The following is a 14,873-nucleotide window of genomic DNA, read 5'->3' on the forward strand; positions in this document are numbered from 1 at the left end:
TTGCTGGCGATACAATACTCCTCTCTCTCTCTCTCTCTCTCTCTCTCTCTCTCTCTCTCTCTCCTTCGTTCTTTCTCTCACATAAATAATTCTAGCCCCGTTGAAGGTTGTTCCAAACCGAACTGTTAATTTCCCGTGATGTATCGGGGCACTGTTGACTTCAAGCAGGGCAACACTCAGATTTACTTTCCAAAGCAATGAGACGTCAAGACGATTTTGTCCCCCTCTCCTCATGGGGACATATCAATAACAAGAACGAAACACAACATCCACGCTACCCCCAAGTCATTATTTATACCTCATTTCGCCTTTGATCAAGAAATTCCAGTGAGAAAAAACTCAGTAGAAGCGGACTTAAAATAGTTTGATTATACAACATCGTACAGCAATCTATGTCCTCGTCAGAATAACGTCTTCATTAGGAGGACATGATACCCCACATCACTTCTCACTCCTATAATCATCTGGCCTTTTATCAGGTGTGTCATCAGAGACGGAGGGAGGGCATTCTCCAAACCGCGCCATTGACTTGTTTACATAATTCATAAGACTTACTTTACTCTCAGAAGCATTCCATGCGAGACGGTGGACGTTCCCGTCTAGAGTGTTATGGCTGAAAATTCCCTTCCAAGGAAAAACGGTCGTAATTGTCTCATAAAAATACTGTTCTTTTTGCGATCATGTTACCGGGCAAACTGGGACGGGAACCTGAAAACCCTCCCGAGAAAACGGAACAGAAAGAAATGATATCAGTATTTACGACCAATCTACAACAGATCTGTCTTCAACGGTTCTTATGCTTGATTCTTTGCTTACTGACTTGAATATGTGAAGCCGTTTGTCACACGTAATTGCTGTTCACGTGTAGTCCCATATTGACGCATTTGGAAGAGGCCTGGGAAGATCCGGGGTAGAATAGTTCTTCAGCAACCCTTGCTTGTCGACTAACGGGATCGGATGGTCAGGCTCGCTGACTTGGTTGATGCATGTCATCGATCCCCATTGCGTGGATCGATGCCCATGTTGTCAATCACTGGGTGGTCTTGTCCAGACTTGATTACTTACAGACCGCCGTCGTATAGCTGGAATATTGCCGAGTGCGGCATTAAACAACAAACAAACGAAGAATTTGGAAGAATACAATAATTATTTGAATATTCTTATTCTTATTCTCCATCACCGAACCCATGAGGTGAGGTGAAACGAGGTATAATTCTCGTTCAAGAGTATTGCACTAATATAGCGACGTACACCACCCACGTGTGTGCGTGTGTTTTTTCGGACTTTTTTCCGGTTTCAGATTGCTAGCCCATTGTATACCATGTCGCAGTTTCATGTGTATACCCCACTCATACGCAGTATACTGACTCCGAGCCGACCACTTCCTTGGATTAATTATAGTAACTACCTTGTTCTCATCGCGATATGGCTGCAAAACTGCCGATCCGATGTAAAATTTTAACTCACTCACTCACTTCTTTGGGTATTTTCTATCCTCTTAAGCCGAGCGCAAGACCGAGAAACAATAAGAAACAAAATCTCCTGACGGTTTTTTTGTATGATTCGGCCGGGACTCGACTTTGGCTGACATTGTATCCATTAGACCACGGAGGCGGTTGACACCAGGCTGTGATGAGTGAACGTTGTTTTCCGCTGTATTTCACAGCCGTCTTTTTCTAAGATCACACAAGTAATGACACCATAAACAACGATCCGATGTTGAATGATCAGACAGATTTTCCATTTTACCTGGTTATGTTGTCACTATATATAGTATCACCTTGGGGCTATTACGAGTTACATCCCTTCTGTCCCTCCTATTGACCAATCAGATTCCATCTTTTATATCACTTGGGTTTTCTTTAAACAAAATGGCGGCCCCAGTCAAGACAATCTGATCGATAATCTATAATGTAACAAAACGGGTCTTACCCCGCGATGTAGATCAAATTACTTGTGCATCTTGATTGAAAACAATTTCGGGAATATCTGTCGACGCCCAGCTGTCTCTACACATGCTTTGCAAATCCTGCACGTTGAAATCCATGTTGTTCGTTACGCGATTTTGATCGGACTATGCATAAGTCCAGCCAAAATGTGACGCCGGAATTCCAGCCTAGTTCGGCAGAGGTGGAAACTTGACTTTTATAGTCAGTTAACGCCCTTGCCTCGGGAAGAGTGAGTGAGTGAGTGAGTTGGTTTTAACGCCGCTTTTAACATTATTCCAGTTATATCACGGCGTGTCAGCTTGATGTGGGAGGAAAGCCCGAAGTGATGCAGGTCTCAGACGTTTACCACATCGGTGAAACCCCCGAGCACAGGTATGGTGCTGACAAACCTAGAAACATAATCGGGGCGAACTGGGATTCGAACCCACAATCATAGGTTTCTGGCGTGCCCAAGGGACGCAACTCTGCACAGCCAATCGCGGCGCCTTAGTCGATATGCTGTCAATATATTATCATATCATCTGGATATGCAGGCCAATATAGATTTTATCAACTAGAAATGCTGGCCAATGTATATGTATGCCTTAAATAGACAGTAACACAAGGTGACTCAGGAGATATAATAAAAACAGCATAAATCAGTGATATGAATAATAAAATGTATCAATACATTACATATAACAGGAAAAAATGCAAGATCAAAGTGATGTCACAGTCCCCTGACAAGACAATTTAGAGTATCTGAACCATTTTAATATGATAAAATTACGTAAAAGGTGATCTTGTTTATATGATCATTTTGTGAGAATTACTCAACTGACCATAAAAAGGACCAATGATAATAATGTGGCGTTTCTTGTAAGTTTGTGGATTTAGCGCATTACATGTATGCACAACATGCTTATCAGTGTCTGAACTATGTTTGTTTGTTTGTTTGTTTGTTTATTGTTTTCCATGTTCAGTATTCCAGCTGTATGACGGCGGTCAGTTAGTAATCGAGTCTGGATCAGACAATCCAGTGATTGAGATCATGGGCATCGATCTAAACAATTGGGTCACTATACCATGAAACCAAATCAGCGAGCCTGACCACTCGATCCCGTTAGTCACCTCGAACGACAAGCGCTGTTTGCTGAAGACCAGTTCTCATCCGGGTCTTCACGGATATTAAACTACGTAATATATGTGTTTATAGCGGTCAGTATATATGGTCACTGCGGCCATAGCACTTTATACGTTATGGTGTGTGAGTCGGCAGGACATGTGCGGGTGGCATATACACGGATTTCCACGTAGAAGTAGAATGTTTCGCGCCCAATAAACTCCGCGTTTCCGAATAGTTTAGCGTTGTTTATGGTTCTCATAAGCCAAACTGTCCGTCCTTGGGTATAGCACACATGCCGGTTAGGTGTCCCGGCGCCTGTGTGAGCTTGGCTGACAAAGGGGATTCTTAGCGATAAATTACCAACCTAATATTACCCTATCGTCAAGTTCTACCTCTTTCACTAAGGAGGGTATTTCACTATGACAAATGTATAGGCTAATCGAAACCGGTGCATTTACGTGAAGTGTATTTTGACGCATGCGCAGATATCTGTAGAATGCGCGTGCGGTATTTGTGGAGTGTTGACTGGTGCAGTTCTGTGGTGTGGCGCGGGACATGAGACTGGCGGGAGAGGGGGGAGGGGGATTCACAGACGCACATGTTTCCTTACATTTCAGAAAAGTGACAAACGTCAAAAATACCCTCAATAATTATCCCTAACAATATCATTTCGGCTTCCCGATTAAGTCACATCTGCTTGGGAGAATTCTTGTGTCGCCCGGGAGGCTAGTGTGATCTCCATCTCCGCAAATTGCCCGTTTCTCGTGTGAGAGCAGGGATGACGGCATACTTCATCATCGCAAACAGCAGTAAAGACATCGTCGACAACACGTTTACACAATCAGAGTGACAGCCGTGCTTAACACAACGATGTTGTCTTAGACGTTTGTGAGCAGACTACTGAAAAGAGCGTTTATCTGACGGGCATGTCTTACAAAACTTCAGCAGATATACACGTGTTAAAAAGTTAATGTTGTTTAACAACATAAAGAGCAATATTCTAGATATATCACGAGGGTCTGTAAATACTTGAGTCTGCACGTGCTAAGCAAACCAGTGACTGGCATATATATGGTATAAACTGACTTGTTTTTGTGTGTTTGTTTGTTGTTTAACTCTGTAAATAATCGAATCTGGACCACACATTCCAATGATTGACATCATGAGCATCGATCCACGCAATTGGGATCGATGACATGTATCAACCAAGTCAGCGAGCCTTATCACTAGATCCCGTTAGTCGCCTCTTACGACAAGCATAGTCGCCTTTTACGGCAAGCATGGGTTGCTGAAGACCTATTCTATCCCGGATCTTCCCGGGTCGTAAATAATCGAGTCTGGACCAGACAATCCAGTGATTGACATCACGAGCATCAATCCACGCAACTGGGATAGTATAACACGCATCAACCATGTCACTGAGTTTGACCACCCGATCCCGTTACTCGCAGCGTCTTACGACTGGCATGGGCTACTAAAGACCAATTCTTACCCGGATGTTCACTGGTCGCCCAGTTCGGTCACCTCTTTAAATTGGGTGCTAGCTGCACATTCTACCCCGGGTCCCCGCCTTGTTACCGTCATGTACGTAATGATCAACATGAGGGGAGGTGAAATTGGGTTTAACGTCGCGTCAAAGATTATTGCACTTATATAGCGACGTGCATGCACGTGTGTGTGTGTGTGTGTGTGTGGCTGCTTGTACTAGTCCGGACTTACGCCGATGAATGGTGCGAGCACACTGAGATACCATGCCGTAGTTTAATGTGAAAACCCCACTCAGACACAGTATACTGACTCCGAGCCGACCAGTCCTTGTTTTAGCCCCAAAATGTCGAGGGTACAGGGTAACAACAAGTACCATCTTTTAACGTCTTTTGGTTTTGACGGGGCTGGGGATCGAGCCCCGGACCTTCAGCTCTCCGGGCGGACGCTCTACCACTAGACCACGGAGGCGGTCTGATCAACATGAAATCAAGTCACGGAGTACGAAGTACGTTTTAGGTCGAAGGCTTCGATTTTGGGTTCTCGGACCTGGGCGGTTTGTTTATTTCTTTGTTTAACGCCGCACTTAGCAATATTCCAGTTGCCGACGGCCTGTAAATAATCGTAAACCAGTGATTGATATTATGAGCAACTTCCTAAGCCAGCTGGGTATGATGACACGCGATCAAGTCCCCAAGCCTGACTACCTGATTTATTTTGTGCTGCTCAGGACAAGCACATATTGTTGGGGCCTTTTCTAACCCGGAATACCTACGGGGATGTCTGGCATAAAACGGAGAAACGCCTAGTGGTCATAGAGCAACGACCCACGTCAAGGTACATGACTAAATAGATCCGGGTTAGAATTGGTCTTCAGCAACCCATGCTTGTAAGAGGCGGCAAAGAAATTGTGAGGTCAGGTTCGCGGACTTTGTTGATGCATGTCATCATATTTCAGTTGCGTGGATCGAAGCTCATGATGTCAATCACTGGATTGTCTGGTTCAGACCATCGATTATTACAGACCGCCGTCACATAGTGCTACGTTATAACAATAAAAAATAAGAAGAAAAAGTTGACATGAATCAAGTCACAAGCCTGACCATACGATCCATTTAGATTTCTAGGACCAATTCTAACCCGAAAATCCCCGCGGGTTGAGATTCGAACTCACGACCAATGTATAATTATATCCATTTCTTAGACTATCACAAAATATCAGGGCGGTCGGGGAGCCTAGTGGTTAAAGCGTTCGCTCGTCACGCCGAAGACCCGGGTTCGATTCCCCACACGGGTACACTGTGCGAAGCCCATTTCTGGTGTCCCCCGCGGTGATATTGCTTGAATATTGCTAAAAGCGGCGTAAAACCATACCCACTCACTCACTCACAAAATATCAACAGCACCCATTGACCCTACAGGTCAAATCTAGGTTTTTCTTTCAAACCATTACGCTTAAATATTTTCATGATACGAGACCTCGCGATGATGATGTGACGAATTCTTCTCTAACGTGCGTTAACACAATTTGTAACTTGTGTTGACATAACGTATTTCAAGAGTATTGTTACTCAAAGAGTTCTCTGCGGAGCCAGATCGTGCTGTTCGTGTTCTCTTTGCAACAGAAGAATTCAGATTACGTAAATGGACATAACCCCTTGAATCTGCACTCACTAACCTCCAACCACAAAAGGACAAGCTTGTTTATATTACACAACGCGCTTGTGCTTCTGTGGAATCTTTTACCATTCCGGCAGGTCATGCGCGTAATGGCGACAACGAACCAAATGGCCAGAACCGATGTCTCAGCTTGACGAAAACTCGCTCTGACAACAGTCGGCGTTGAAAGGAGACCGGCTCTTTGCTTCCCATGTCCAGCATTTCTCAACGTCCAAATTAAAATGTTTAGAGGCTACTCAAGTGGTCACGGTATTTCAGAAACACGTGCAGGCTGAGCGTGCGGGTCACGTGGCGCCGCCAGAGCACGTGCTGGCACCGGTCAGTTAGTGGTTGCCCACTGTCCATGTGGCGTGCATGCCATACGCATGAAACAATGTTAATGGATAAACTGTATTTGTCTAAAGCTATCTAAAAACGCATCGTTCTACCTACAGTACATCGTTTACTTTGACCCCAACTCAGACAGAATCTTCAAACTAAAGGTTTACCTTCCGAGGAACGCCTTTGATTCGTTTTGTAAATTAATAGTAAATGGTTGTTCGGACAGCGTCAATTATTGTGTCAGTCGTGTTGAATGTTCAGTTAATAATAAAGAGTGGGTGGGTGAGTTGGTTTAACAGCTTAGAACACTGTTTTAGTTTCACGTGGGACGAACGCCGCCCGAATGCATTCAGGGCCTGTTCCAGAAGGCGATCGCAGTGCAACAACGATCATTAATTTATGTTAAAGTATGGGAATTACGATCGTCTTAGCGCTACGATCGTTTTATGGAACATTTCACAAGTCCTTAACGTTTGCAAGTTTGGGTGAAACTCATGAGCACGGGTATGGTTCTGATAACCATAGAAACATAATCAGGACGAACCGGGACTCGAGCAACGATCATAGTCTCCCACAAGAGTTGCCAGAGGATTTTAGAAACATATATGCATGTATTTAGGTTCATGTATTTAAGTTTAATTGGGTGAGGGAGAATTGATTTTAACACCGTGTAGCAATATTACAGCAATATCACGGCGGGCGACCCCAGAAATGGGCTTCATACATTGAACCCATGTGGGGAATCGAACCCGGGTCTTCGGCGTGACGAGCGAACGCATTAACCACTAGGCTACCCCACAGCCCCATTTAAGTTAAAAATATCTAATCTCCATACAAAATCCCAGCCCAGCGCAGTGATTTGTGCCTTGACTGTCGCGTAGATTCACCATGTTTACAAATTATGAGGCCCATTCTTGAGCAGGTGAGCTGCCGCATAGTGTTGAGTGTAAAACCATATTCTCAGCTCAAGTGTAAAATTGATAAATAATTTCTTCAGCGTCTCAGGCTCTTGGTGCCCGTTTCAGAGCTACGCGATTCTCAGTGCACCAGTGTGACGCTGTAAGCCGACCGGAACGCAACGCTAGTGTATTCAAACTACACCAATAAGTACCGTCATCAATCTGTGGCGGCCACGCTCCCATCGGTGTCACCGTCAGGTCCATTTAAGGTCACCACAGCACTCAACCACGAATCCCACAGCTGTCATTTCCAAGTCAAATCTATTATGAAAACCCTAATTTGAAATATTTAACGCTACATTGCGTCAAATTTATAGGCTCGCATGTCTCTGGTGCCATGGTCGGTGAACCCTGTTGACAGCCTCACTGGCGGAATCCGGGATGGCGACAGTCATGGTGCTCAGCGTGCACGCATACACTTAAACACTGTCGCGGGGTAGTGTGGCAAGCCTTTTTCACATTTATTACGGAATTACAGATATCTTCAATTGTTTTTTTAAGATATCGGTATTTTATTTAAAGATATCAATAATGTTTTTAAGATATCAAAAATAATTAAAGACATCTTAAATTCATTTCTGATATCCATAATACAATTACTGATATCTTAAAATGTTACGGGGATATCAACAAATTAGTTTGTGATATCTCAAAATGTATTTTAGATATTACACATTTACCATCCTACTGTACATAAAATAAATTCAAGATATCTTAAATTCAATTCAAGATATCTTGAAATAAGTTATACATATCCGCAAATGGATTACAGATATCATTAATTCGTTTTAGAAATCTTTAATTCAGTTAGAGATATCTTTAATTCAATTCAAGATATCATTAACTCTAAACGTTACTGATATCAAAAATCCAATTAAAGATGTCATTAACAATTTTGAAGATAATTTAAGTAACATGAAGGAATTACACGAAGTATTCCAGGCTCCAAAATGGCGGGAAATGATTTACAGATATCTTCCTGTCCGGCTACATATCCCACATTACTTAACAGACGGAAGTATTTGAAGATATCTGTAAATAAGCAGAAGTCTTTAATAATGGCAACAATTTAGTTTCAAGATATAAGGAATTGAATTACTGATATCATTACAAAACGTGACATTTTGATATCTTTAAATCATATTTTGATATCAATAATCGAATGTAAGATATCAGCAATTCTTTTCAAGATATCAGTTATACGCTTCACCATATCCTTAATGCATTTCGTGATATCTTAAATTTTATTGCAGATATCTATAATTATCCGTATTTAAGATATCTTCAATTCCATTCATGCCATACGGTAGAGATGCAAAGGCTTTGTGGACATTTCTAGGGAGGTTTGGGGACAGAGATCTCATGAAGTTTCTTGTTATTTATTGGGATCAGCCGTTCGTTATTTTGGTTTTTTTAAATTCATTTTTGTTTAACGCTGCAGTCCATCTGCATGTAACAGCCGAGTCTGTACCAGATAATCCAGTGATTAATATTACGAAGCAACGATCCCGGCTGTCGGGGTACGATGCCACGCCATTAACCAAGTCATCGAGCTTGACTACCCGATCCATTATGTCGCCTCTTACAACCGGCATAGGTTGGGGACCAATTCTTACCTGGAATCTTCACGGGGAATGTCATGTTTGGTTCAGGAATAATGGTATTTGGGGTCAGGGATAACTTTTTCTATAAGTTAGTACAGTCTTGAAATCCCCGGTTCCTATGAATTAGTATACCACTCAACTTTTGATAAGGATATTCAGATGTGTTTGTTTATTGTTTAACGCCGCAATATTCCAGCTATTTGACGGCGGTCTGTAAATAATCGAGTCTGGACCAGACAATCCATTGATTGACATCATGAGCATCGATCCACACAATTGGGACATGATGACATGCATCAACCAAGTCAGCGAGCCTTATCACTCGATCCCGTTAGTCGCCTCTTACGACAAACATAGTCTCCTGCAAGCATGGGTTGCTGAACACCTATTCTACCCAGGATCAGATAAGTCAATCAATTTATACATACACTTGACATATTTTGAGAAGGATTTTAATGGAAAGATAAAAAAAAAACTATCCCCATGAAAAGTGGAGTGGTATATATCGGAATATAAAGAACAACGTTGGATGGCGTTCATGTACGACTTGAAACATTGGCTTGGTCTCTGGAGAATCACAAGGGTCGGTGACTCAGCAAAGACGACTACTGGGCGGAAAATTGGGTTCGGAGGATCCAGACGGTTAGGTGCCTAAAATGTAAGGTTCCTGAACTCGAAATATGACTCTGGTGATTATTAGGTTCGTTATAAAAGAGAATCTGAAGACATAGGAGGATATCCTAGTTGTTCCCAGGTACCGATGACCCGAGTGTGTGGGCTTCGGGGCAGTGGATTTAATTCAGTGTTCGAGGGCTTGCTTATTACGTTAGATAGTTACTCTGGGATCTGGATTCAGAAAATGACCTTAGTTTTACTGCCGACTCCCATTCTTTCAGCATAACATAACGATACTGGCAGTGCAAATACGCGGGCTAGCATAGCATGTGCTGATAAGATTGAGGTTATTACCACGATCGAGTGCGTGCGTGAATGAGTAAGAGTGCGTGAGTGTTTTTGTTTGTTTTGTTTATTGTTTAACGCAGAACTCAGCAGTATTCCAGCTATATGACAGCGGTCTGTAAATAATCAAGTCTGGACCAGACAATCCAGTGATTGACATCATGAGCATCGATCCACGCAATTGGGATACGATGGCATGCATAAACCACGTCAGCGATCCTGACTACCCGATCCCGTAAGTCGCCTCTTACGACAAGCATAGTCACCTTTTACAGCAAGCATGGGTAGCTGAAAGCTTATTCTACCCCGGATCTTCACGGGTCGCGTGCGTGAGTGAAGGAGGGAGAGAGCGAGAATTGAATTTAAACGCATACTCTGGAAAGGGATGGGGATCCGGAGTGCTTAACACTTACCTCATGAATAAACTGAGTTTTCAAATCAGGTGATAAATGGCTATAGCAGGTTGGTCTATAAAAGGAATTTATGATAAATGAATGAAAATCAGCTTTATCACAACAGAAACTACATTTTGGGCCATGCAAACCGGTGGTTGATCCACGCGGTCGAGTAACGACGACTACAGAGACTGCCAGATCAAACCGTGATGCCACCCGATCCACAATCTTGTCTATTCTTACAACACGTACTAGAAACCGGAGACCTATTCTGACAATACCCGCGGGGTACTTGGGTTGACAAGGAACGGATGTATTGACGTGTTTTAAGGTGAACATTTGTTCCTGATCAAAGCGGACACGATCCTAAGCGAAGGATGCCAACATCTCGGCTTTGAGCATAATGACTGTACATTAGTGCTCTCCATAACGTGTGTCTGCATAACTAGCCTTTGTTTTTGTAGTGAACGTGAAAACAAAGTACTTTTTCAAGGTATGCGGTGACAAAAATGACTTTAGCAGACATTTTCTGCGAATGTACGGAACACTTGACATAGTCTTCACATTGCAGGTCTCTTTCTGATCCTAATCTGGAAATCTGTGCTGGGTGTCACGGCAACAGAAACAATGTCACGTGCTGTCAGGTAGGGTTAGACGCACGATTAGTCTCTCTCGCCTCTAATACTACAGTCATGTGATGTGGTAAATATCAGAATGTCAATATGAAGCATGACTGAAGGTGTCAATGCGGAAGAATTAAGCGACGTCGGTGCAGAAAATAGGCCTTCTTGGGGGAGCTAATGGCGGGTGCACTCCATCACCTACACATAACACACAAGAACAGTCACATTATCGCAGAAAGCTGAACGTAAATTAGCATAACCGAATCGAAATTGGATGATTACGGATCAGTTTGTCGTTTTCTACGTATTCTACACCAACATAACAAGCGTGTATTCACAAAACACTTTGCAGTAGGAAACAAGCGAACTAACGATTATATAGCCGCGGCTAGGCTAAATTTCGATTAAAAGGGTGACAAGGCTCGGCAAATTTGACTCAGGTCAATGGCGATCTGAAAATGTTATTATGTACATTATCGATCTAACTGTTAATTTGTATCGTTATTTCACAGAGGCAATGCCTCAGTGTTACACATAGAGCTAAGGACAACATACGTATCCGGGAAAATCGGCAAGAAATTGATGAGCATAGGCTCTCTTTAGAATTTTGAAGGTAACGTTCTGATACATGACTCCAGTTGTCCTGAAATGGAGAAGCACACAGCCCGCCCCACAGGTTAAATGAGTCATGATTGCAAGGCTCAATACAAGTTACATGAATCATGATTGTAAAATTGACATGACACCAGTAGGGCTGAGACGAGTCCAAATTTACTACCCAGGTACCCACTGTAGGTCTCAAGAGATAGGTCCAAATGTCTGACTAAGAATAGTTTGACCGTAGCCCTGGCGAAATGTATTTAGATACAGGAATAAAAACGATCTGGTCAAGCATAAACTGAAGTTGACTGAAGGTTTTATCTTTAATCAAACATATAAAGTCTGAAGGAATGCAAACGTTAGTCACTTATAGTGTAACGATAGAGTTTTAGATATTTTTTGTCATTAAACCATATATCACGTGATTAACCACGGGTCCGTGTGCTCCTGTGGGTACCCGGGTCCTACTCAAGGCCCACCAGACCAGAGTACCCTTCGCAGCGCTATACACCAGGTGTTTTGAGGAGAAACCTATCCTTCCCTTAATGTTACATGAATCATGTGAGTGAGTGAGTTGGATTTAACGCCGCTTTTAACATTATTCCAGTTATATCGCAGCGTGTCAGCTTAATGTGGGAGGAAAGCCGGAAGTGATGGAGGTCTCAGACGTTTACCACTTCAGTGAAACCCACGAGCACGGGTATGGTGCTGACAAACCTAGAAACATAATCGGGGCGAACCGGGATTCGAACCCACAATCATAGGTTTCTGGCGTGCCCAAGGGACGCAACTCTGCACATTGAATCGCGGCGCCTTAGACGACTGGGCCACCCGTGCCCCCGTTACATGAATCATGAATGTAAGATTGATACATGACGTGTTTTGAGAAGGAGAAACCTATCCTTCCCTTAATGTTACATGAATGATTGTATCATTGCTACTTGGCACCAGGTGTCTTTTCTTCTTGTTACATGAATCATGATGGTCCTGCCTGACAACGGTATAAGGATCTATACCGAAATGTCGCTTTTTACGGTATTAAAGAAGTTGTTATCCATAAAATTGTGTCTAACTTGGATATCACGATTGCAAGATTGACACAGGACACTGATATACTGAGATGGATACACCTATTATGCCCTTAAAAGAGATCAATTGAAAACAAGTTTTAAAAACATGCTAAATTATCATACAAAGTACATACTCACACCAAACAAAAAGTCATACAGGAATCATGATGGCAGGTGATACACGACACCAGATTACCAGAATGATACAAGCATGGTACTAATGATATAATTTTATACAAATTATTCTTGACAGCACCATTGTATATACTCATGTTGGAAATTAGATATCGGTTTGAGATCAACTACAGAAAAACATTTATTTCTCAAAGTTAATTCCTCCATACAAAATATATGAAACGGCACAATATTCATAACAGTTTATGACAAATGTTAACGCTTGAATAATCAAGGTTCTTTTAAAACCAATATGCCAATTTTCCGGCTCAAGTTTAAATGCACGTTTACAATTAAATGAATAAATTAACTTAAACCATCAGCAAACAATACATTAAACTGTGACTATAAAATATATGAAATATATATACATATAAAACAAAAATATGCAAGACTTAAATTCCACCATTCCATTTATATTTGTTTACTCTGACATTTTCAACAACTCATTATATTCATAATATCCCTGAACTCTAGTCAGATAATCACAGACCCTTGTAGTGCAGCACACTCTCCTGGGTGAGATCTGGATCTTTGATTCTAGAGTCAGTTGTCCACCTGGTAATCACAGACCCTTGTAGTGCAGCACACTCTCCTGGGTGACATCTGGATCTCTGATTCTAGAGTCAGTTGTCCACCTGGTGATCACAGACCCTTGTAGTGCAGCACACTCTCCTGGGTGAGATCCTGGATCTCTGATTCTAGAGTCAGTTGTCCACCTGGTGATCACAGACCCTTGTTGTAGTACAGCACACTCTCCTGGGTGAGATCCTGGATCTCTGATTCTAGAGTCAGTTGTCCACCTGGTGATCACAGACCCTTGTAGTGCAGCACACTCTCCTGGGTGAGATCCTGGATCTCTGATTCTAGAGTCAGTTGTCCACCTGGTGATCACAGACCCTTGTTGTAGTACAGCACGCTCTCCTGGGTGAGATCCTGGATCTTTGATTCTAGAGTCAGTTGCCCACCTGGTAATTACAGACCCTTGTAGTACAGCACACTCTCCTGGGTGAGATCCTGGATCTCTGATTCTAGAGTCAGTGGTCCACCTGGTGATCACAGACCCTTGTAGTGCAGCACTCTCTCCTGGGTGAGATCTGGATCTCTGATTCTAGAGTCAGTTGTCCACCTGGTGATCACAGACCCTTGTTGTAGTACAGCACACTCTCCTGGGCGAGACCTGGATCTCTGATTCTAGAGTCAGTTGTCCACCTGGTGATCACAGACCCTTGTAGTGCAGCACGCTCTCCTGGGTGAGATCTGGATCTCTGATTCTAGAGTCAGTTGTCCACCTGGTGATCACAGACCCTTGTAGTGCAGCACACTCTCCTGGGTGAGATCTGGATCTCTGATTCTAGAGTCAGTTGTCCACCTGGTGATCACAGACCCTTGTTGTAGTACAGCACACTCTCCTGGGCGAGACCTGGATCTCTGATTCTAGAGTCAGTTGTCCACCTGGTGATCACAGACCCTTGTAGTACAGCACACTCTCCTGGGTGAGATCCTGGATCTCTGATTCTAGAGTCAGTTGTCCACCTGGTAATCACAGACCCTTGTTGTAGTACAGCACACTCTCCTGGGTGAGATCCTGGATCTCTGATTCTAGAGTCAGTTGTCCACCTGGTGATCACAGACCCTTGTAGTGCAGCACACTCTCCTGGGTGAGATCCTGGATCTCTGATTCTAGAGTCAGTTGTCCACCTGGTGATCACAGACCCTTGTTGTAGTACAGCACGCTCTCCTGGGTGAGATCCTGGATCTTTGATTCTAGAGTCAGTTGCCCACCTGGTAATTACAGACCCTTGTAGTACAGCACACTCTCCTGGGTGAGATCCTGGATCTCTGATTCTAGAGTCAGTGGTCCACCTGGTGATCACAGACCCTTGTAGTGCAGCACACTCTCCTGGGTGAGATCTGGATCTCTGATTCTAGAGTCAGTTGTCCACCT

The sequence above is a fragment of the Haliotis cracherodii genome, unplaced genomic scaffold (assembly GCF_022045235.1).
Source record: "Haliotis cracherodii isolate W230 unplaced genomic scaffold, xgHalCrac1.p SCAF_9, whole genome shotgun sequence".
NCBI classification, from domain to species: Eukaryota; Metazoa; Mollusca; class Gastropoda; order Lepetellida; family Haliotidae; genus Haliotis; species Haliotis cracherodii.